Source organism: Eschrichtius robustus, chromosome 9 (assembly GCF_028021215.1).
Source record: "Eschrichtius robustus isolate mEscRob2 chromosome 9, mEscRob2.pri, whole genome shotgun sequence".
In the NCBI taxonomy this organism is placed as follows: Eukaryota; Metazoa; Chordata; class Mammalia; order Artiodactyla; family Eschrichtiidae; genus Eschrichtius; species Eschrichtius robustus.
In genome coordinates, this window is record NC_090832.1 from 98,927,735 (window position 1) to 98,950,946 (window position 23,212).

The window sequence follows — 23,212 nt, forward strand, 5'->3', positions numbered from 1 at the left end:
GTGCTTTAGTTGCAATAGGAAGCAAGGCGTCTTTCTCCTGGAGGCAGGGTGACTTCAGGTAGGAGTTCCTGGAAGGAAGGGGAAGCCTAGTGTTTTTCTCAGTGCAGCTCAGACTAGGGAATGTGTGCGACTTCCACAGCAAGTCGGAACTTGCCAGAACGGTGCTCGTGAACCTGTGCGAGTGCTGTGAAACCAAGATATGCCAAGAAAGAGTGCAGTGTGTTGCCCATGACTCAGCAGACACAGAGGACCTCCGAGGGACCTAAGGGCCTCGTTGTTGCTCAGCAAGCCAACAGGGGTCTGGAGGTACTCAGTGATCTTGGTACTAAAATGAGGCTGCCCCGAGGGTCCTAGGAGTGCTGAAAAGGCTACTTCCTTTAATATAAAGGAGAACAGCGACTAAGAGCTCATGGAAAGAGCTGCATGCCTCCCTTTCTGCATGGCTACTCAGGGCCTTACCTCGAGGCAAGGACTGACGTTGAGATTCCTTATAGCTCTAGAGCATGGCAAGATGAGTCCCAGCCCTGGGTATGAAGCACACTGGGTAGCCAGAGAAAACTCATTTTCTCCCCAGACCAATGCCTACAATAGCCAGGGGCCTGTCCACAGCAGAGAATTTCAGGGAGCTTCACGGCAGCAAGAATGGAGGTTTCCAAATGGGAAACAAGGCTATTACCATCATACCCCCATTTCCGTGGGCACAGGCAGCATACATCTCTGTGGTTTCTAACAAGTCAAAAGAGACACAGAGTACACACTGGTTGCTTCCCTCAATCAACTTCTCGAGGCAGGGTGTTCTACCTCTAGTGAATGGCCTCACCAGGGAAAGTCTTAGCTAGGCATCTGGGCCCTTGCCTATTCAAAAGCCTGCAGTGCTACAGGAGAAACTGTGCTTCAGTTGCAATAGGAACGCAGCCGTCTTTCTCCTGGAGGCAGGGTGACTTCAGGTAGGAGGTCCTGGATGGAAGGAGAAGCCTAGTGTTTTTCTCTGTGCAGCTCAGACTAGGGAATGAGTGTGACTTCCACGGCATGTTGGAACTTGCCAGAACGGTGCTCGTCAATCTGTGCGATTGCTGGCTAAATCCAGATGTCCCAATAAGAGTGCACTGTGTAGCCCTTCACTCGGCATACACACTGTGAGTCGGAAAGCTCCTGGCCTGGATAGTGCTTAGAATGGCCAGGTGAGACTGAGGGTACTCGGTGTTCTTGCAGGGAATAAGTTTACCAGACGAGGCACCGAGGTGTCCTAAAAAGCCTACTGGCGTTCAAATGCTGCAGAGCAGCGACTACGGCCTCATGGAAACTGCTACACGCCTCTGCTTGTGCATAGCATTTCAGGGCCTTACCTCGAGGCAAGTTCTCACGTTGCTTGCCCTGTGAGCGACACAGCATGTTAGGATGCTGTATTTCTCCTTGAATAGAGTGACTTCAGGAGCGAGGTCCTCGATCAATTCTAAGCAGAGTGTTTCCTCAGAGCAGCTCAGACGAGGGCAATGTCGAAGACTTCCAGGGCATGTTGGACTGCCTAGAAATGTGGTTCTGATGCTGTTCGAGGGTTCTGGAAATGTAGCTCTCCTGAAGTAACGTATAGTGTGTTGCCCGAGACTCGGCAGACACAGAGGGCCTCCGAGGGACGTATGGGACTCAATGCTGCTCAGCAGGCCCACAGGGGTGTGGAGGGAGTCAGTGATCTTGGAAGCAAATGATGCTCACCCGAGGGGCCTAGGAGTCCTGAAAAGGGTCCTTCCTTTAATATAAAGCAGAACCTCCACTAAGAGCTCATGGAAAGAGCTGCATGCCTCCCTTTCTGCAGGGCTACTCAGGGCCTTACCTCGAGGCAAGGACTCACGTGGAGATTCCCTTTGGCTCTAGAGCATGGCAAGGTGAGCCCCACCCCGGCCAGTGAAGCTCCGTGTGTAGCCAGAGAAAACTCATTTTCTTCCCACACCCATGCCTACAGTGGTCACGGGGCGGTCAACAGCAGAGAATTTCAGGGAGCTTCACGACAGCAAGAATGGAGCTTTCCAAATGGAAAGCAAGGCTAGTACCATCATGCCCCCATTTCCGTGGGCAGAGGCAGCATACATCTCTGTGGTTTCTAACAAGTCAAAAGAGACACAGACTACACACTGGTTGCTTCCCTCAATCAACTTCTCGAGGCAGGGTGTTTTGCATCTAGTGAACGGCCGCACCAAGGAACGCCCTAGCCAAGCCTCTGGGCACATGCCGCTTCAAAAGCCTGCAGCGCTACAGGAAAAACTGTGCTTTAGTTGCAATAGGAACGCAAGCCGTCTTTCTCCTGGAGGCAGGGTGACTTCAGGTAGGAGGTCCTGGATGGAAGGAGATGCCTAGTGTTTTTCTCTGTGCAGCTGAGACCTGGGAATGAGTGCGACTTCCACGTCCTGTTGGAACTTGCTAGAACGTGGCTCTTGAACCTGTGCGAGTGCTGTGAATCAAGATATCACAAGAAAGAGTGCAGGGTGTTGCCCATGACTCAGCAGACACAGAGGACCTCCGAGGGACCAATGGGCCTCGTTGTTGCTCAGCAGGCCTACAGGGGTGTGGAGGTACTCAGAGATATTGGAATAAAATGATGCTCACCCCAGGGGCCTAGGAGTCTTGAAAAGGGTACTTCCTTTAAAGTAAAGCAGAACAGCGACTAAGAGCTCATGGAAAGAGCTCCATGCCTCCCTTTCTGCATGGCTACTCAGGGCCTTACCTCGAGGCAAGGACTCACGTTGAGATTTCCTTGAGCTGTAGAGCATGGCATGATGAGTTCCACCCCGGCCACTGAAGCTCCGTGTGCAGCCAGAGAAAACTCATTTTCTTCCCAGACCCATGGCTACACTGGGTCGAGGCCTGTCAACAGCAGAGAATTTCAGGGAGCTTCACGGCAGCAAGAATGGAGGTTTCCAAAGAGAAAAGCAAGGCTAGTACCATCACGACCCCATTTCCATGTGCACAGGCAGCATACAAAACTCTGGTTTCTCACAAGACAAAAGAGACACAGCGTACCCACTAGTTCCTTCTCTGAAGCAACTTCTCGAGGCACGGCGTTCTGCATCTAGTGCACGGCCTCAACCAAGGAACGCCCTAGTTAGGCCTCGGGGCCGGTGCCTCTTCAAAAGCCTGCAGTGCTAGAGGAAAAACTCTGCTTTAGTTGCAATACGAACGCAAGCCGTTTTTCTCCTGGAGGCAGGGTGACTTCAGGTAGGAGGTCCTGGAAGGAAGGCGAAGCCTAGTGTTTTCCTCAATGCAGCCCAGACTAGGGAATGTGGGCGCGATTTCCACAGCAAGTTGGAACTTGCCAAAACGGTGCTCGTCAACCTGTGCGAGTGCTGTTCAATCAAGATATCCTAAGAAAGACTGCAGTGTGTTGCCCATGACTCAGCAGACACAGAGGAACTCCGAGGGACATATGGGCCACGTTGTTGCTCAGCAGGCCTACAGGAGTGTGGAGGATCTCAGTAAATCTTGGAACGAAAATGATGCTCACCCGAGGGGCCTAGGAGTGCTGAAAAGTGTACTTCCTTTAAAATAAAGCAGAACAGCGACTAAGAGCTCATGGAAAGAGCTGCATGCCTCCCTTTCTGTCTGGCTACTCAGGGCCTTACCTCGAGGCAAGGACTCACGTTGAGATTCCCTTTAGCTCTAGAGCATGGCAAGATGAGTCCCACCCCGGATAATGAAGCACCCTGTGTAGCCAGAGAAAACTCATTTTCTTCCCAGACCAATGCCTACAATAGCCAGGGTCCTGTCAACAGCAGAGAATTCAGGGAGCTTCAAGGCAGCATGATTGGAGCTTTCAAAATGGATAAGCAAGGCTACTACCAACATGCCCACATTTCCCTAGGCACAAACAGCATACATCCCTGTGGTTTCACACAACTCAAAAGAGACACAGATTACACACTGCTTCCTTCCCTGAATCAAATTCTCGTGGCAGGGTGTTCTGCATCTAGTGAACTGCCTCAACCAAGGAACGCCCTAGCTAGGCCTCTGGGCTCGTGCCTATTCAAAAGCTTGCAGTGCTATAGGAAAAACTGTGCTTTAGTTGCAATAGGAAGCAAGGCGTCTTTCTCCTGGAGGCAGGGTGACTTCAGGTAGGAGTTCCTGGAAGGAAGGGGAAGCCTAGTGTTTTTCTCAGTGCAGCTCAGACTAGGGAATGTGTGCGACTTCCACAGCAAGTTGGAACTTGCCAAAACGGTGCTCGTGAACCTGTGCGAGTGCTGTGAAACCAAGATATCCCAAGAAAGAGTGCAGTGTGTTGCCCATGACTCAGCAGACACAGAGGACCTCCGAGGGACCTATGGGCCTCGTTGTTGCTCAGCAAGCCAACAGGGGTCTGGAGGTACTCAGTGATCTTGGTACTAAAATGAGGCTGCCCCGAGGGTCCTAGGAGTGCTGAAAAGGCTACTTCCTTTAATATAAAGGAGAACAGCGACTAAGAGCTCATGGAAAGAGCTGCATGCCTCCCTTTCTGCATGGCTACTCAGGGCCTTACCTCGAGGCAAGGACTGACGTTGAGATTCCTTATAGCTGTAGAGCATGGCAAGATGAGTCCCAGCCCTGGGTATGAAGCACACTGGGTAGCCAGAGAAAACTCATTTTCTCCCCAGACCAATGCCTACAATAGCCAGGGGCCTGTCCACAGCAGAGAATTTCAGGGAGCTTCACGGCAGCAAGAATGGAGGTTTCCAAATGGGAAACAAGGCTATTACCATCATACCCCCATTTCCGTGGGCACAGGCAGCATACATCTCTGTGGTTTCTAACAAGTCAAAAGAGACACAGAGTACACACTGGTTGCTTCCCTGAATCAACTTCTCGAGGCAGGGTGTTCTACCTCTAGTGAACGGCCTCACCAGGGAAAGTCTTAGCTAGGCATCTGGGCCCTTGCCTATTCAAAAGCCTGCAGTGCTACAGGAGAAACTGTGCTTCAGTTGCAATAGGAACGCAGCCGTCTTTCTCCTGGAGGCAGGGTGACTTCAGGTAGGAGGTCCTGGATGGAAGGAGAAGCCTAGTGTTTTCTCTGTGCAGCTCAGACTAGGGAATGAGTGTGACTTCCACGGCATGTTGGAACTTGCCAGAACGGTGCTCGTCAATCTGTGCGATTGCTGGCTAAATCCAGATGTCCCAATAAGAGTGCACTGTGTAGCCCTTCACTCGGCATACACACTGTGAGTCGGAAAGCTCCTGGCCTGGATATTGCTTAGAATGGCCAGGTGAGACTGAGGGTACTCGGTGTTCTTGCAGGGAATAAGTTTACCAGACGAGGCACCTAGGTGTCCTAAAAAGCCTACTGGCGTTCAAATGCTGCAGAGCAGCGACTACGGCCTCATGGAAACTGCTACACGCCTCTGCTTGTGCATAGCATTTCAGGGCCTTACCTCGAGGCAAGTTCTCACGTTGCTTGCCCTGTGAGCGACACAGCATGTTAGGATGCTGTATTTCTCCTTGAATAGAGTGACTTCAGGAGCGAGGTCCTCGATCAATTCTAAGCAGAGTGTTTCCTCAGAGCAGCTCAGATGAGGGCAATGTCGAAGACTTCCAGGGCATGTTGGACTGCCTAGAAATGTGGTTCTGATGCTGTTCGAGGGTTCTGGAAATGTAGCTCTCCTGAAGTAACGTAGAGTGTGTTGCCCGAGACTCGGCAGACACAGAGGGCCTCCGAGGGACGTATGGGACTCAATGCTGCTCAGCAGGCCCACAGGGGTGTGGAGGGAGTCAGTGATCTTGGAAGCAAAATGATGCTCACCCGAGGGGCCTAGGAGTCCTGAAAAGGGTCCTTCCTTTAATATAAAGCAGAACCTCCACAAGAGCTCATGGAAAGAGCTGCATGCCTCCCTTTCTGCAGGGCTACTCAGGGCCTTACCTCGAGGCAAGGACTCACGTGGAGATTCCCTTTGGCTCTAGAGCATGGCAAGGTGAGCCCCACCCCGGCCAGTGAAGCTCCGTGTGTAGCCAGAGAAAACTCATTTTCTTCCCAGACCAATGCCTACAATAGCCAGGGTCCTGTCAACAGCAGAGAATTCAGGGAGCTTCAAGGCAGCATGAATGGAGCTTTCAAAATGGATAAGCAAGTCTACTACCAACATGCCCACATTTCCCTAGGCACAAACAGCATACATCCCTGTGGTTTCACACAACTCAAAAGAGACACAGATTACACACTGCTTCCTTCCCTGAATCAAATTCTCGTGGCAGGGTGTTCTGCATCTAGTGAACTGCCTCAACCAAGGAATGCCCTAGCTAGGCCTCTGGGCTCGTGCCTATTCAAAAGCTTGCAGTGCTATAGGAAAAACTGTGCGTTAGTTGCAATAGGAAGCAAGGCGTCTTTCTCCTGGAGGCAGGGTGACTTCAGGTAGGAGTTCCTGGAAGGAAGGGGAAGCCTAGTGTTTTTCTCAGTGCAGCTCAGACTAGGGAATGTGTGCGACTTCCACAGCAAGTCGGAACTTGCCAGAACGGTGCTCGTGAACCTGTGCGAGTGCTGTGAAACCAAGATATGCCAAGAAAGAGTGCAGTGTGTTGCCCATGACTCAGCAGACACAGAGGACCTCCGAGGGACCTAAGGGCCTCGTTGTTGCTCAGCAAGCCAACAGGGGTGTGGAGGTACTCAGTGATCTTGGTACTAAAATGAGGCTGCCCCGAGGGTCCTAGGAGTGCTGAAAAGGCTACTTCCTTTAATATAAAGGAGAACAGCGACTAAGAGCTCATGGAAAGAGCTGCATGCCTCCCTTTCTGCATGGCTACTCAGGGCCTTACCTCGAGGCAAGGACTGACGTTGAGATTCCTTATAGCTCTAGAGCATGGCAAGATGAGTCCCAGCCCTGGGTATGAAGCACACTGGGTAGCCAGAGAAAACTCATTTTCTCCCCAGACCAATGCCTACAATAGCCAGGGGCCTGTCCACAGCAGAGAATTTCAGGGAGCTTCACGGCAGCAAGAATGGAGGTTTCCAAATGGGAAACAAGGCTATTACCATCATACCCCCATTTCCGTGGGCACAGGCAGCATACATCTCTGTGGTTTCTAACAAGTCAAAAGAGACACAGAGTACACACTGGTTGCTTCCCTGAATCAACTTCTCGAGGCAGGGTGTTCTACCTCTAGTGAACGGCCTCACCAGGGAAAGTCTTAGCTAGGCATCTGGGCCCTTGCCTATTCAAAAGCCTGCAGTGCTACAGGAGAAACTGTGCTTCAGTTGCAATAGGAACGCAGCCGTCTTTCTCCTGGAGGCAGGGTGACTTCAGGTAGGAGGTCCTGGATGGAAGGAGAAGCCTAGTGTTTTTCTCTGTGCAGCTCAGACTAGGGAATGAGTGTGACTTCCACGGCATGTTGGAACTTGCCAGAACGGTGCTCGTCAATCTGTGCGATTGCTGGCTAAATCCAGATGTCCCAATAAGAGTGCACTGTGTAGCCCTTCACTCGGCATACACACTGTGAGTCGGAAAGCTCCTGGCCTGGATATTGCTTAGAATGGCCAGGTGAGACTGAGGGTACTCGGTGTTCTTGCAGGGAATAAGTTTACCAGACGAGGCACCGAGGTGTCCTAAAAAGCCTACTGGCGTTCAAATGCTGCAGAGCAGCGACTACGGCCTCATGGAAACTGCTACACGCCTCTGCTTGTGCATAGCATTTCAGGGACTTACCTCGAGGCAAGTTCTCACGTTGCTTGCCCTGTGAGCGACACAGCATGTTAGGATGCTGTATTTCTCCTTGAATAGAGTGACTTCAGGAGCGAGGTCCTCGATCAATTCTAAGCAGAGTGTTTCCTCAGAGCAGCTCAGACGAGGGCAATGTCGAAGACTTCCAGGGCATGTTGGACTGCCTAGAAATGTGGTTCTGATGCTGTTCGAGGGTTCTGGAAATGTAGCTCTCCTGAAGTAACGTATAGTGTGTTGCCCGAGACTCGGCAGACACAGAGGGCCTCCGAGGGACGTATGGGACTCAATGCTGCTCAGCAGGCCCACAGGGGTGTGGAGGGAGTCAGTGATCTTGGAAGCAAATGATGCTCACCCGAGGGGCCTAGGAGTCCTGAAAAGGGTCCTTCCTTTAATATAAAGCAGAACCTCCACTAAGAGCTCATGGAAAGAGCTGCATGCCTCCCTTTCTGCAGGGCTACTCAGGGCCTTACCTCGAGGCAAGGACTCACGTGGAGATTCCCTTTGGCTCTAGAGCATGGCAAGGTGAGCCCCACCCCGGCCAGTGAAGCTCCGTGTGTAGCCAGAGAAAACTCATTTTCTTCCCACACCCATGCCTACAGTGGTCACGGGGCGGTCAACAGCAGAGAATTTCAGGGAGCTTCACGACAGCAAGAATGGAGCTTTCCAAATGGAAAGCAAGGCTAGTACCATCATGCCCCCATTTCCGTGGGCAGAGGCAGCATACATCTCTGTGGTTTCTAACAAGTCAAAAGAGACACAGACTACACACTGGTTGCTTCCCTCAATCAACTTCTCGAGGCAGGGTGTTTTGCATCTAGTGAACGGCCTCACCAAGCCTCTGGGCCCATGCCGCTTCAAAAGCCTGCAGCGCTACAGGAAAAACTGTGCTTTAGTTGCAATAGGAACGCAAGCCGTCTTTCTCCTGGAGGCAGGGTGACTTCAGGTAGGAGGTCCTGGATGGAAGGAGATGCCTAGTGTTTTTCTCTGTGCAGCTCAGACTAGGGAATGAGTGCGACTTCCACGTCCTGTTGGAACTTGCTAGAACGTGGCTCTTGAACCTGTGCGAGTGCTGTGAATCAAGATATCACAAGAAAGAGTGCAGGGTGTTGCCCATGACTCAGCAGACACAGAGGACATCCGAGGGACCAATGGGCCTCGTTGTTGCTCAGCAGGCCTACAGGGGTGTGGAGGTACTCAGAGATATTGGAATAAAATGATGCTCACCCCAGGGGCCTAGGAGTCCTGAAAAGGGTACTTCCTTTAAAGTGAAGCAGAACAGCGACTAAGAGCTCATGGAAAGAGCTGCATGCCTCCCTTTCTGCATGGCTACTCAGGGCCTTACCTCGAGGCAAGGACTGACGTTGAGATTCCTTATAGCTCTAGAGCATGGCAAGATGAGTCCCAGCCCTGGGTATGAAGCACACTGGGTAGCCAGAGAAAACTCATTTTCTCCCCAGACCAATGCCTACAATAGCCAGGGGCCTGTCCACAGCAGAGAATTTCAGGGAGCTTCACGGCAGCAAGAATGGAGGTTTCCAAATGGGAAACAAGGCTATTACCATCATACCCCCATTTCCGTGGGTACAGGCAGCATACATCTCTGTGGTTTCTAACAAGTCAAAAGAGACACAGAGTACACACTGGTTGCTTCCCTGAATCAACTTCTCGAGGCAGGGTGTTCTACCTCTAGTGAACGGCCTCACCAGGGAAAGTCTTAGCTAGGCATCTGGGCCCTTGCCTATTCAAAAGCCTGCAGTGCTACAGGAGAAACTGTGCTTCAGTTGCAATAGGAACGCAGCCGTCTTTCTCCTGGAGGCAGGGTGACTTCAGGTAGGAGGTCCTGGATGGAAGGAGAAGCCTAGTGTTTTTCTCTGTGCAGCTCAGACTAGGGAATGAGTGTGACTTCCACGGCATGTTGGAACTTGCCAGAACGGTGCTCGTCAATCTGTGCGATTGCTGGCTAAATCCAGATGTCCCAATAAGAGTGCACTGTGTAGCCCTTCACTCGGCATACACACTGTGAGTCGGAAAGCTCCTGGCCTGGATATTGCTTAGAATGGCCAGGTGAGACTGAGGGTACTCGGTGTTCTTGCAGGGAATAAGTTTACCAGACGAGGCACCTAGGTGTCCTAAAAAGCCTACTGGCGTTCAAATGCTGCAGAGCAGCGACTACGGCCTCATGGAAACTGCTACACGCCTCTGCTTGTGCATAGCATTTCAGGGCCTTACCTCGAGGCAAGTTCTCACGTTGCTTGCCCTGTGAGCGACACAGCATGTTAGGATGCTGTATTTCTCCTTGAATAGAGTGACTTCAGGAGCGAGGTCCTCGATCAATTCTAAGCAGAGTGTTTCCTCAGAGCAGCTCAGACGGGGGCAATGTCGAAGACTTCCAGGGCATGTTGGACTGCCTAGAAATGTGGTTCTGATGCTGTTCGAGGGTTCTGGAAATGTAGCTCTCCTGAAGTAACGTAGAGTGTGTTGCCCGAGACTCGGCAGACACAGAGGGCCTCCGAGGGACGTATGGGATTCAATGCTGCTCAGCAGGCCCACAGGGGTGTGGAGGGAGTCAGTGATCTTGGAAGCAAAATGATGCTCACCCGAGAGACCTAGGAGTCCTGAAAAGGGTCCTTCCTTTAATATAAAGCAGAACCTCCACTAAGAGCTCATGGAAAGAGCTGCATGCCTCCCTTTCTGCAGGGCTACTCAGGGCCTTACCTCGAGGCAAGGACTCACGTGGAGATTCCCTTTGGCTCTAGAGCATGGCAAGGTGAGCCCCACCCCGGCCAGTGAAGCTCCGTGTGTAGCCAGAGAAAACTCATTTTCTTCCCACACCCATGCCTACAGTGGTCACGGGGCGGTCAACAGCAGAGAATTTCAGGGAGCTTCACGACAGCAAGAATGGAGCTTTCCAAATGGAAAGCAAGGCTAGTACCATCATGCCCCCATTTCCGTGGGCAGAGGCAGCATACATCTCTGTGGTTTCTAACAAGTCAAAAGAGACACAGACTACACACTGGTTGCTTCCCTCAATCAACTTCTCGAGGCAGGGTGTTTTGCATCTAGTGACGGCCTCACCAAGGAACGCCCTAGCCAAGCCTCTGGGCCCATGCCGCTTCAAAAGCCTGCAGCGCTACAGGAAAAACTGTGCTTTAGTTGCAATAGGAACGCAAGCCGTTTTTCTCCTGGAGGCAGGGTGACTTCAGGTAGGAGGTCCTGGAAGGAAGGCGAAGCCTAGTGTTTTCCTCAATGCAGCCCAGACTAGGGAATGTGTGCGCGATTTCCACAGCAAGTTGGAACTTGCCAAAACGGTGCTCGTCAACCTGTGCGAGTGCTGTTCAATCAAGATATCCTAAGAAAGACTGCAGTGTGTTGCCCATGACTCAGCAGACACAGAGGAACTCCGAGGGACATATGGGCCACGTTGTTGCTCAGCAGGCCTACAGGAGTGTGGAGGATCTCAGTAAATCTTGGAACGAAAATGATGCTCACCCGAGGGGCCTAGGAGTGCTGAAAAGTGTACTTCCTTTAAAATAAAGCAGAACAGCGACTAAGAGCTCATGGAAAGAGCTGCATGCCTCCCTTTCTGTCTGGCTACTCAGGGCCTTACCTCGAGGCAAGGACTCACGTTGAGATTCCCTTTAGCTCTAGAGCATGGCAAGATGAGTCCCACCCCGGATAATGAAGCACCCTGTGTAGCCAGAGAAAACTCATTTTCTTCCCAGACCAATGCCTACAATAGCCAGGGTCCTGTCAACAGCAGAGAATTCAGGGAGCTTCAAGGCAGCATGATTGGAGCTTTCAAAATGGATAAGCAAGGCTACTACCAACATGCCCACATTTCCCTAGGCACAAACAGCATACATCCCTGTGGTTTCACACAACTCAAAAGAGACACAGATTACACACTGCTTCCTTCCCTGAATCAAATTCTCGTGGCAGGGTGTTCTGCATCTAGTGAACTGCCTCAACCAAGGAACGCCCTAGCTAGGCCTCTGGGCTCGTGCCTATTCAAAAGCTTGCAGTGCTATAGGAAAAACTGTGCTTTAGTTGCAATAGGAAGCAAGGCGTCTTTCTCCTGGAGGCAGGGTGACTTCAGGTAGGAGTTCCTGGAAGGAAGGGGAAGCCTAGTGTTTTTCTCAGTGCAGCTCAGACTAGGGAATGTGTGCGACTTCCACAGCAAGTTGGAACTTGCCAAAACGGTGCTCGTGAACCTGTGCGAGTGCTGTGAAACCAAGATATCCCAGGAAAGAGTGCAGTGTGTTGCCCATGACTCAGCAGACACAGAGGACCTCCGAGGGACCTATGGGCCTCGTTGTTGCTCAGCAAGCCAACAGGGGTCTGGAGGTACTCAGTGATCTTGGTACTAAAATGAGGCTGCCCCGAGGGTCCTAGGAGTGCTGAAAAGGCTACTTCCTTTAATATAAAGGAGAACAGCGACTAAGAGCTCATGGAAAGAGCTGCATGCCTCCCTTTCTGCATGGCTACTCAGGGCCTTACCTCGAGGCAAGGACTGACGTTGAGATTCCTTATAGCTCTAGAGCATGGCAAGATGAGTCCCAGCCCTGGGTATGAAGCACACTGGGTAGCCAGAGAAAACTCATTTTCTCCCCAGACCAATGCCTACAATAGCCAGGGGCCTGTCCACAGCAGAGAATTTCAGGGAGCTTCACGGCAGCAAGAATGGAGGTTTCCAAATGGGAAACAAGGCTATTACCATCATACCCCCATTTCCGTGGGCACAGGCAGCATACATCTCTGTGGTTTCTAACAAGTCAAAAGAGACACAGAGTACACACTGGTTGCTTCCCTGAATCAACTTCTCGAGGCAGGGTGTTCTACCTCTAGTGAACGGCCTCACCAGGGAAAGTCTTAGCTAGGCCTCTGGGCCCTTGCCTATTCAAAAGCCTGCAGTGCTACAGGAGAAACTGTGCTTCAGTTGCAATAGGAACGCAGCCGTCTTTCTCCTGGAGGCAGGGTGACTTCAGGTAGGAGGTCCTGGATGGAAGGAGAAGCCTAGTGTTTTCTCTGTGCAGCTCAGACTAGGGAATGAGTGTGACTTCCACGGCATGTTGGAACTTGCCAGAACGGTGCTCGTCAATCTGTGCGATTGCTGGCTAAATCCAGATGTCCCAATAAGAGTGCACTGTGTAGCCCTTCACTCGGCATACACACTGTGAGTCGGAAAGCTCCTGGCCTGGATATTGCTTAGAATGGCCAGGTGAGACTGAGGGTACTCGGTGTTCTTGCAGGGAATAAGTTTACCAGACGAGGCACCTAGGTGTCCTAAAAAGCCTACTGGCGTTCAAATGCTGCAGAGCAGCGACTACGGCCTCATGGAAACTGCTACACGCCTCTGCTTGTGCATAGCATTTCAGGGCCTTACCTCGAGGCAAGTTCTCACGTTGCTTGCCCTGTGAGCGACACAGCATGTTAGGATGCTGTATTTCTCCTTGAATAGAGTGACTTCAGGAGCGAGGTCCTCGATCAATTCTAAGCAGAGTGTTTCCTCAGAGCAGCTCAGATGAGGGCAATGTCGAAGACTTCCAGGGCATGTTGGACTGCCTAGAAATGTGGTTCTGATGCTGTTCGAGGGTTCTGGAAATGTAGCTCTCCTGAAGTAACGTAGAGTGTGTTGCCCGAGACTCGGCAGACACAGAGGGCCTCCGAGGGACGTATGGGACTCAATGCTGCTCAGCAGGCCCACAGGGGTGTGGAGGGAGTCAGTGATCTTGGAAGCAAAATGATGCTCACCCGAGGGGCCTAGGAGTCCTGAAAAGGGTCCTTCCTTTAATATAAAGCAGAACCTCCACAAGAGCTCATGGAAAGAGCTGCATGCCTCCCTTTCTGCAGGGCTACTCAGGGCCTTACCTCGAGGCAAGGACTCACGTGGAGATTCCCTTTGGCTCTAGAGCATGGCAAGGTGAGCCCCACCCCGGCCAGTGAAGCTCCGTGTGTAGCCAGAGAAAACTCATTTTCTTCCCACACCCATGCCTACAGTGGTCACGGGGCGGTCAACAGCAGAGAATTTCAGGGAACTTCACGACAGCAAGAATGGAGCTTTCCAAATGGAAAGCAAGGCTAGTACCATCATGCCCCCATTTCCGTGGGCAGAGGCAGCATACATCTCTGTGGTTTCTAACAAGTCAAAAGAGACACAGACTACACACTGGTTGCTTCCCTCAATCAACTTCTCGATGCAGGGTGTTTTGCATCTAGTGAACGGCCGCACCAAGGAACGCCCTAGCCAAGCCTCTGGGCCCATGCCGCTTCAAAAGCCTGCAGCGCTACAGGAAAAACTGTGCTTTAGTTGCAATAGGAACGCAAGCCGTCTTTCTCCTGGAGGCAGGGTGACTTCAGGTAGGAGGTCCTGGATGGAAGGAGATGCCTAGTGTTTTTCTCTGTGCAGCTGAGACCTGGGAATGAGTGCGACTTCCACGTCCTGTTGGAACTTGCTAGAACGTGGCTCTTGAACCTGTGCGAGTGCTGTGAATCAAGATATCACAAGAAAGAGTGCAGGGTGTTGCCCATGACTCAGCAGACACAGAGGACCTCCGAGGGACCAATGGGCCTCGTTGTTGCTCAGCAGGCCTACAGGGGTGTGGAGGTACTCAGAGATATTGGAATAAAATGATGCTCACCCCAGGGGCCTAGGAGTCTTGAAAAGGGTACTTCCTTTAAAGTAAAGCAGAACAGCGACTAAGAGCTCATGGAAAGAGCTCCATGCCTCCCTTTCGGCATGGCTACTCAGGGCCTTACCTCGAGGCAAGGACTCACGTTGAGATTTCCTTGAGCTGTAGAGCATGGCATGATGAGTTCCACCCCGGCCACTGAAGCTCCGTGTGCAGCCAGAGAAAACTCATTTTCTTCCCAGACCCATGGCTACACTGGGTCGAGGCCTGTCAACAGCAGAGAATTTCAGGGAGCTTCACGGCAGCAAGAATGGAGGTTTCCAAAGAGAAAAGCAAGGCTAGTACCATCACGACCCCATTTCCATGTGCACAGGCAGCATACAAAACTCTAGTTTCTCACAAGACAAAAGAGACACAGCGTACCCACTAGTTCCTTCCCTGAAGCAACTTCTCGAGGCACGGCGTTCTGCATCTAGTGCACGGCCTCAACCAAGGAACGCCCTAGTTAGGCCTCGGGGCCGGTGCCTCTTCAAAAGCCTGCAGTGCTAGAGGAAAAACTCTGCTTTAGTTGCAATACGAACGCAAGCCGATTTTCTCCTGGAGGCAGGGTGACTTCAGGTAGGAGGTCCTGGAAGGAAGGCGAAGCCTAGTGTTTTCCTCAATGCAGCTCAGACTAGGGAATGTGTGCGCGATATCCACAGCAAGTTGGAACTTGCCAAAACGGTGCTCGTCAACCTGTGCGAGTGCTGTTCAATCAAGATATCCTAAGAAAGACTGCAGTGTGTTGCCCATGACTCAGCAGAAACAGAGGAACTCCGAGGGACATATGGGCCACGTTGTTGCTCAGCAGGCCTACAGGAGTGTGGAGGATCTCAGTGATCTTGGAACGAAAAGGATGCTCTCGCGAGGGGCCTAGGAGTGCTGAAAAGTGTACTTCCTTTAAAATAAAGCAGAACAGCGACTAAGAGCTCATGGAAAGAGCTGCATGCCTCCCTTTCTGTCTGGCTACTCAGGGCCTTACCTCGAGGCAAGGACTCACGTTGAGATTCCCTTTAGCTCTAGAGCATGGCAAGATGAGTCCCACCCCGGATAATGAAGCACCCTGTGTAGCCAGAGAAAACTCATTTTCTTCCCAGACCAATGCCTACAATAGCCAGGGTCCTGTCAACAGCAGAGAATTCAGGGAGCTTCAAGGCAGCATGAATGGAGCTTTCAAAATGGATAAGCAAGTCGACTACCAACATGCCCACATTTCCCTAGGCACAAACAGCATATAGGGATCTGTGGTTTCACACAACTCAAAAGAGACACAGATTACACACTGCTTCCTTCCCTGAATCAAATTCTCGTGGCAGGGTGTTCTGCATCTAGTGAACTGCCTCAACCAAGGAGCGCCCTAGCTAGGCCTCTGGGCTCGTGCCTATCCAAAAGCTTGCAGTGCTATAGGAAAAATGTGCTTTAGTTGCAATAGGAAGCAAGGCGTCTTTCTCCTGGAGTCAGGGTGACTTCAGGTAGGAGTTCCTGGAAGGAAGGGGAAGCCTAGTGTTTTTCTCTGTGCAGCTCAGACTAGGGAATGTGTGCGACTTCCACAGCAAGTTGGAACTTGCCAAAACGGTGCTCGTCAACCTGTGCGAGTGCTGTGAAACCAAGATATCCCAAGAAAGAGTGCAGTGTGTTGCCCATGACTCAGCAGACACAGAGGACCTCCGAGGGACCTATGGGCCTCGTTGTTGCTCAGCAAGCCAACAGGGGTGTGGAGGTACTCAGTGATCTTGGTACTAAAATGAGGCTGCCCCGAGGGTCCTAGGAGTGCTGAAAAGGCTACTTCCTTTAATATAAAGTAGAACAGCGACTAAGAGCTCATGGAAAGAGCTGCATGCCTCCTTACTGCATGGCTACACAGGGCCTTACCTCGAGGCAAGGACTGACGTTGAGATTCCTTATAGCTGTAGAGCATGGCAAGATGAGTCCCAGCCCTGGGTATGAAGCACACTGGGTAGCCAGAGAAAACTCATTTTCTTCCCAGACCAATGCCTACAATAGCCAGGGGCCTGCCCACAGCAGAGAATTTCAGGGAGCTTCACGGCAGCAAGAATGGAGGTTTCCCAATGGGAAACAAGGCTATTACCATCATACCCCCATTTCCGTGGGCACAGGCAGCATACATCTCTGTGGTTTCTAACAAGTCAAAAGAGACACAGAGTACACACTGGTTGCTTCCCTGAATCAACTTCTCGAGGCAGGGTGTTCTACCTCTAGTGAACGGCCTCACCAGGGAAAGCCCTAACTAGGCCTCTGGGCCCTTGCCTATTCAAAAGCCTGCAGTGCTACAGGAGAAACTGTGCTTCAGTTGCAATAGGAACGCAGCCGTCTTTCTCCTGGAGGCAGGGTGACTTCAGGTAGGAGGTCCTGGATGGAAGGAGAAGCCTAGTGTTTTTCTCTGTGCAGCTCAGACTAGGGAATGAGTGTGACTTCCACGGCATGTTGGAACTTGCCAGAATGGTGCTCGTCAATCTGTGCGATTGCTGGCTAAATCCAGATGTCCCAATAAGAGTGCACTGTGTAGCCCTTCACTCGGCATACACACTGTGAGTCGGAAAGCTCCTGGCCTGGATATTGCTTAGAATGGCCAGGTGAGACTGAGGGTACTCGGTGTTCTTGCAGGGAATAAGTTTACCAGACGAGGCACCTAGGTGTCCTAAAAAGCCTACTGGCGTTCAAAAGCTGCAGAGCAGCGACTACGTCCTCATGGAAACTGCTACACGCCTCTGCTTGTGCATAGCATTTCCGGGCCTTACCTCGAGGCAAGTTCTCACGTTGCTTGCCCTGTGAGCGACACAGCATGTTAGGATGCTGTATTTCTCCTTGAATAGAGTGACTTCAGGAGTGAGGTCCTCGATCAATTCTAAGCCCAGTGTTTCCTCAGAGCAGCTCAGACGAGGGCAATGTCGAAGACTTCCAGGGCATGTTGGACTGCCTAGAAATGTGGTTCTGATGTTGTTCGAGGGTTCTGGAAATGTAGCTCTCCTGAAGTGACGTATAGTGTGTTGCCCGAGACTCGGCAGACACAGAGGGCCTCCGAGGGACGTATGGGACTCAATTCTGCTCAGCAGGCCCACAGGGGTGTGGAGGGAGTCAGTGATCTTGGAAGCAAAATGATGCTCACCCGAAGGGCCTAGGAGTCCTGAAAAGGGTCCTTCCTATAATGTAAAGCAGAACCTCCACTAAGAGCTCATGGAAAGAGCTGCATGCCTCCCTTTCTGCAGGGCTACTCAGGGCCTTACCTCGAGGCAAGGACTCACGTGGAGATTCCCTTTGGCTCTAGAGCATGGCAAGGTGAGCCCCACCCCGGCCAGTGAAGCTCCGTGTGTAGCCAGAGAAAACTCATTTTCTTCCCACACCCATGCCTACAGTGGTCACGGGGCGGTCAACAGCAGAGAATTTCAGGGAGCTTCATGACAGCAAGAATGGAGCTTTCCAAATGGAAAGCAAGGCTAGTACCATCATGCCCCCATTTCCGTGGGCAGAGGCAGCATACATCTCTGTGGTTTCTAACAAGTCAAAAGAGACACAGACTACACACTGGTTGCTTCCCTCAATCAACTTCTCGAGGCAGGGTGTTTTGCATCTAGTGAACGGCCTAACCAAGGAACGCCCTAGCCAAGCCTCTGGGCCCATGCCGCTTCAAAAGCCTGCAGCGCTACAGGAAAAACTGTGCTTTAGTTGCAATAGGAACGCAAGCCGTCTTTCTCCTGGAGGCAGGGTGACTTCAGGTAGGAGGTCCTGGATGGAAGGAGATGCCTAGTGTTTTTCTCTGTGCAGCTCAGACCTGAGAATGAGTGCGACTTCCACGTCCTGTTGGAACTTGCTAGAACGTGGCTCTTGAACCTTTGCGAGTGCTGTGAATCAAGATATCACAAGAAAGAGTGCAGGGTGTTGCCCATGACTCAGCAGACACAGAGGACCTCCGAGGGACCAATGGGCCTCGTTGTTGCTCAGCAGGCCTACAGGGGTGTGGAGGTACTCAGAGATATTGGAATAAAATGATGCTCACCCCAGGGGCCTAGGAGTCCTGAAAAGGGTACTTCCTTTTAAGTAAAGCAGAACAGCGACTAAGAGCTCATGGAAAGAGCTCCATGCCTCCCTTTCTGCATGGCTACTCAGGGCCTTACCTCGAGGCAAGGACTCACGTTGAGATTTCCTTGAGCTGTAGAGCATGGCATGATGAGTTCCACCCGGGCCACTGAAGCTCCGTGTGTAGCCAGAGAAAACTCATTTTCTTCCCAGACCCGTGGCTACAGTGGGTCGAGGCCTGTCAACAGCAGAGAATTTCAGGGAGCTTCACGGCAGCAAGAATGGAGGTTTCCAAAGAGAAAAGCAAGGCTAGTACCATCACGACCCCATTTCCATGTGCACAGGCAGCATACAAAACTCTGGTTTCTCACAAGACAAAAGAGACACAGCGTACCCACTAGTTCCTTCCCTGAAGCAACTTCTCTAGGCACGGCGTTCTGCATCTAGTGCACGGCCTCAACCAAGGAACGCCCTAGTTAGGCCTCGGGGCCGGTGCCTCTTCAAAAGCCTGCAGTGCTAGAGGAAAAACTCTGCTTTAGTTGCAATACGAACGCAAGCCGATTTTCTCCTGGAGGCAGGGTGACTTCAGGTAGGAGGTCCTGGAAGGAAGGCGAAGCCTAGTGTTTTCCTCAATGCAGCTCAGACTAGGGAATGTGTGCGCGATTTCCACAGCAAGTTGGAACTTGCCAAAACGGTGCTCGTCAACCTGTGCGAGTGCTGTTCGATCAAGATATCCTAAGAAAGACTGCAGTGTGTTGCCCATGACTCAGCAGACACAGAGGAACTCCGAGGGACATATGGGCCACGTTGTTGCTCAGCAGGCCTACAGGAGTGTGGAGGATCTCAGTGATCTTGGAACGAAAAGGATGCTCACCCGAGGGGCCTAGGAGTGCTGAAAAGTGTACTTCCTTTAAAATAAAGCAGAACAGCGACTAAGAGCTCATGGAAAGAGCTGCATGCCTCCGTTTCTGTCTGGCTACTCAGGGCCTTACCTCGAGGCAAGGACTCACGTTGAGATTCCCTTTAGCTCTAGAGCATGGCAAGATGAGTCCCACCCCGGATAATGAAGCACCCTGTGTAGCCAGAGAAAACTCATTTTCTTCCCAGACCAATGCCTACAATAGCCAGGGTCCTGTCAACAGCAGAGAATTCAGGGAGCTTCAAGGCAGCATGAATGGAGCTTTCAAAATAGATAAGCAAGTCTACTACCAACATGCCCGCATTTCCCTAGGCACAAACAGCATATAGGGATCTGTGGTTTCACACAACTCAAAAGAGACACAGATTACACACTGCTTCCTTCCCTGAATCAAATTCTCGTGGCAGGGTGTTCTGCATCTAGTGAACTGCCTCAACCAAGGAGCGCCCTAGCTAGGCCTCTGGGCTCGTGCCTATCCAAAAGCTTGCAGTGCTATAGGAAAAAATGTGCTTTAGTTGCAATAGGAAGCAAGGCGTCTTTCTCCTGGAGGCAGGGTGACTTCAGGTAGGAGTTCCTGGAAGGAAGGGGAAGCCTAGTGTTTTTCTCAGTGCAGCTCAGACTAGGGAATGTGTGCGACTTCCACAGCAAGTTGGAACTTGCCAAAACGGTGCTCGTCAACCTGTGCGAGTGCTGTGAAACCAAGATATCCCAAGAAAGAGTGCAGTGTGTTGCCCATGACTCAGCAGACACAGAGGACCTCCGAGGGACCTATGGGCCTCGTTGTTCCTCAGCAAGCCAACAGGGGTGTGGAGGTACTCAGTGATCTTGGTACTAAAATGAGGCTGCCCCGAGGGTCCTAGGAGTGCTGAAAAGGCTACTTCCTTTAATATAAAGAAGAACAGCGACTAAGAGCTCATGGAAAGAGCTGCATGCCTCCTTACTGCATGGCTACACAGGGCCTTACCTCGAGGCAAGGACTGACGTTGAGATTCCTTATAGCTGTAGAGCATGGCAAGATGAGTCCCAGCCCTGGGTATGAAGCACACTGGGTAGCCAGAGAAAACTCATTTTCTTCCCAGACCAATGCCTACAATAGCCAGGGGCCTGTCCACAGCAGAGAATTTCAGGGAGCTTCACGGCAGCAAGAATGGAGGTTTCCCAATGGGAAACAAGGCTATTACCATCATACCCCCATTTCCGTGGGCACAGGCAGCATACATCTCTGTGGTTTCTAACAAGTCAAAAGAGACACAGAGTACACACTGGTTGTTTCCCTGAATCAACTTCTCGAGGCAGGGTGTTCTACCTCTAGTGAACGGCCTCACCAGGGAAAGCCCTAACTAGGCCTCTGGGCCCTTGCCTATTCAAAAGCCTGCAGTGCTACAGGAGAAACTGTGCTTCAGTTGCAATAGGAACGCAGCCGTCTTTCTCCTGGAGGCAGGGTGACTTCAGGTAGGAGGTCCTGGATGGAAGGAGAAGCCTAGTGTTTTTCTCTGTGCAGCTCAGACTAGGGAATGAGTGTGACTTCCACGGCATGTTGGAACTTGCCAGAACGGTGCTCGTCAATCTGTGCGATTGCTGGCTAAATCCAGGTGTCCCAATAAGAGTGCACTGTGTAGCCCTTCACTCGGCATACACACTGTGAGTCGGAAAGCTCCTGGCCTGGATATTGCATAGAATGGCCAGGTGAGACTGAGGGTACTCGGTGTTCTTGCAGGGAATAAGTTTACCAGACGAGGCACCTAGGTGTCCTAAAAAGCCTACTGGCGTTCAAAAGCTGCAGAGCAGCGACTACGTCCTCATGGAAACTGCTACACGCCTCTGCTTGTGCATAGCATTTCCGGGCCTTACCTCGAGGCAAGTTCTCACGTTGCTTGCCCTGTGAGCGACACAGCATGTTAGGATGCTGTATTTCTCCTTGAATAGAGTGACTTCAGGAGCGAGGTCCTCGATCAATTCTAAGCAGAGTGTTTCCTCAGAGCAGCTCAGACGAGGGCAATGTCGAAGACTTCCAGGGCATGTTGGACTGCCTAGAAATGTGGTTCTGATGTTGTTCGAGGGTTCTGGAAATGTAGCTCTCCTGAAGTGACGTATAGTGTGTTGCCCGAGACTCGGCAGACACAGAGGGCCTCCGAGGGACGTATGGGACTCAATTCTGCTCAGCAGGCCCACAGGGGTGTGGAGGGAGTCAGTGATCTTGGAAGCAAAATGATGCTCACCCGAAGGGCCTAGGAGTCCTGAAAAGGGTCCTTCCTATAATGTAAAGCAGAACCTCCACTAAGAGCTCATGGAAAGAGCTGCATGCCTCCCTTTCTGCAGGGCTACTCAGGGCCTTACCTCGAGGCAAGGACTAACGTGGAGATTCCCTTTGGCTCTAGAGCATGGCAAGGTGAGCCCCACCCCGGCCAGTGAAGCTCCGTGTGTAGCCAGAGAAAACTCATTTTCTTCCCACACCCATGCCTACAGTGGTCACGGGGCGGTCAACAGCAGAGAATTTCAGGGAGCTTCACGGCAGCAAGAATGGAGGTTTCCAAAGAGAAAAGCAAGGCTAGTACCTTCACGACCCCATTTCCGTGTGCACAGGCAGCATCCAAAACTCTGGTTTCTCACAAGACAAAGAGACACAGCGTACCCACTAGTTCCTTCCCTGAAGCAACTTCTCGAGGCACGGCGTTCTGCATCTAGTGCACGGCCTCAACCAAGGAACACCCTAGTTAGGCCTCTGGGCCGGTGCCTCTTCAAAAGCCTGCAGTGCTAGAGGAAAAACTCTGCTTTAGTTGCAATACGAACGCAAGCCGATTTTCTCCTGGAGGCAGGGTGACTTCAGGTAGGAGGTCCTGGAAGGAAGGCGAAGCCTAGTGTTTTCCTCAATGCAGCTCAGACTAGGGAATGTGTGCGCGATTTCCACAGCAAGTTGGAACTTGCCAAAACGGAGCTCGTCAACCTGTGCGAGTGCTGTTCGATCAAGATCTCCTAAGAAAGACTGCAGTGTGTTGCCCATGACTCAGCAGGCACAGAGGAACTCCGAGGGACATATGGGCCACGTTGTTGCTCAGCAGGCCTACAGGAGTGTGGAGGATCTCAGTGATCTTGGAACGAAAAGGATGCTCACCCGAGGGGCCTAGGAGTGCTGAAAAGTGTACTTCCTTTAAAATAAAGCAGAACAGCGACTAAGAGCTCATGGAAAGAGCTGCATGCCTCCCTTTCTGTCTGGCTACTCAGGGCCTTACCTCGAGGCAGGGACTCACGTTGAGATTCCCTTTAGCTCTAGAGCATGGCAAGATGAGTCCCACCCCGGATAATGAAGCACCCTGTGTAGCCAGAGAAAAGTCATTTTCTTCCCAGACCAATGCCTACAATAGCCAGGGTCCTGTCAACAGCAGAGAATTCAGGGAGCTTCAAGGCAGCATGAATGGAGCTTTCAAAATGGATAAGCAAGTCTACTACCAACATGCCCACATTTCCCTAGGCACAAACAGCATACATCCCTGTGGTTTCACACAACTCAAAAGAGACACAGATTACACACTGAATCAAATTCTCGTGGCAGGGTGTTCTGCATCTAGTGAACTGCCTCAACCAAGGAACGCCCTAGCTAGGCCTCTGGGCTCGTGCCTATTCAAAAGCTTGCAGTGCTATAGGAAGAACTGTGCTTTAGTTGCAATAGGAAGCAAGGCGTCGTTCTCCTGGAGGCAGGGTGACTTCAGGTAGGAGTTCCTGGAAGGAAGGGGAAGCCTAGTGTTTTTCTCAGTGCAGCTCAGACTAGGGAATGTGTGCGACTTCCACAGCAAGTCGGAACTTGCCAGAACGGTGCTCGTGAACCTGTGCGAGTGCTGTGAAACCAAGATATGCCAAGAAAGAGTGCAGTGTGTTGCCCATGACTCAGCAGACACAGAGGACCTCCGAGGGACCTAAGGGCCTCG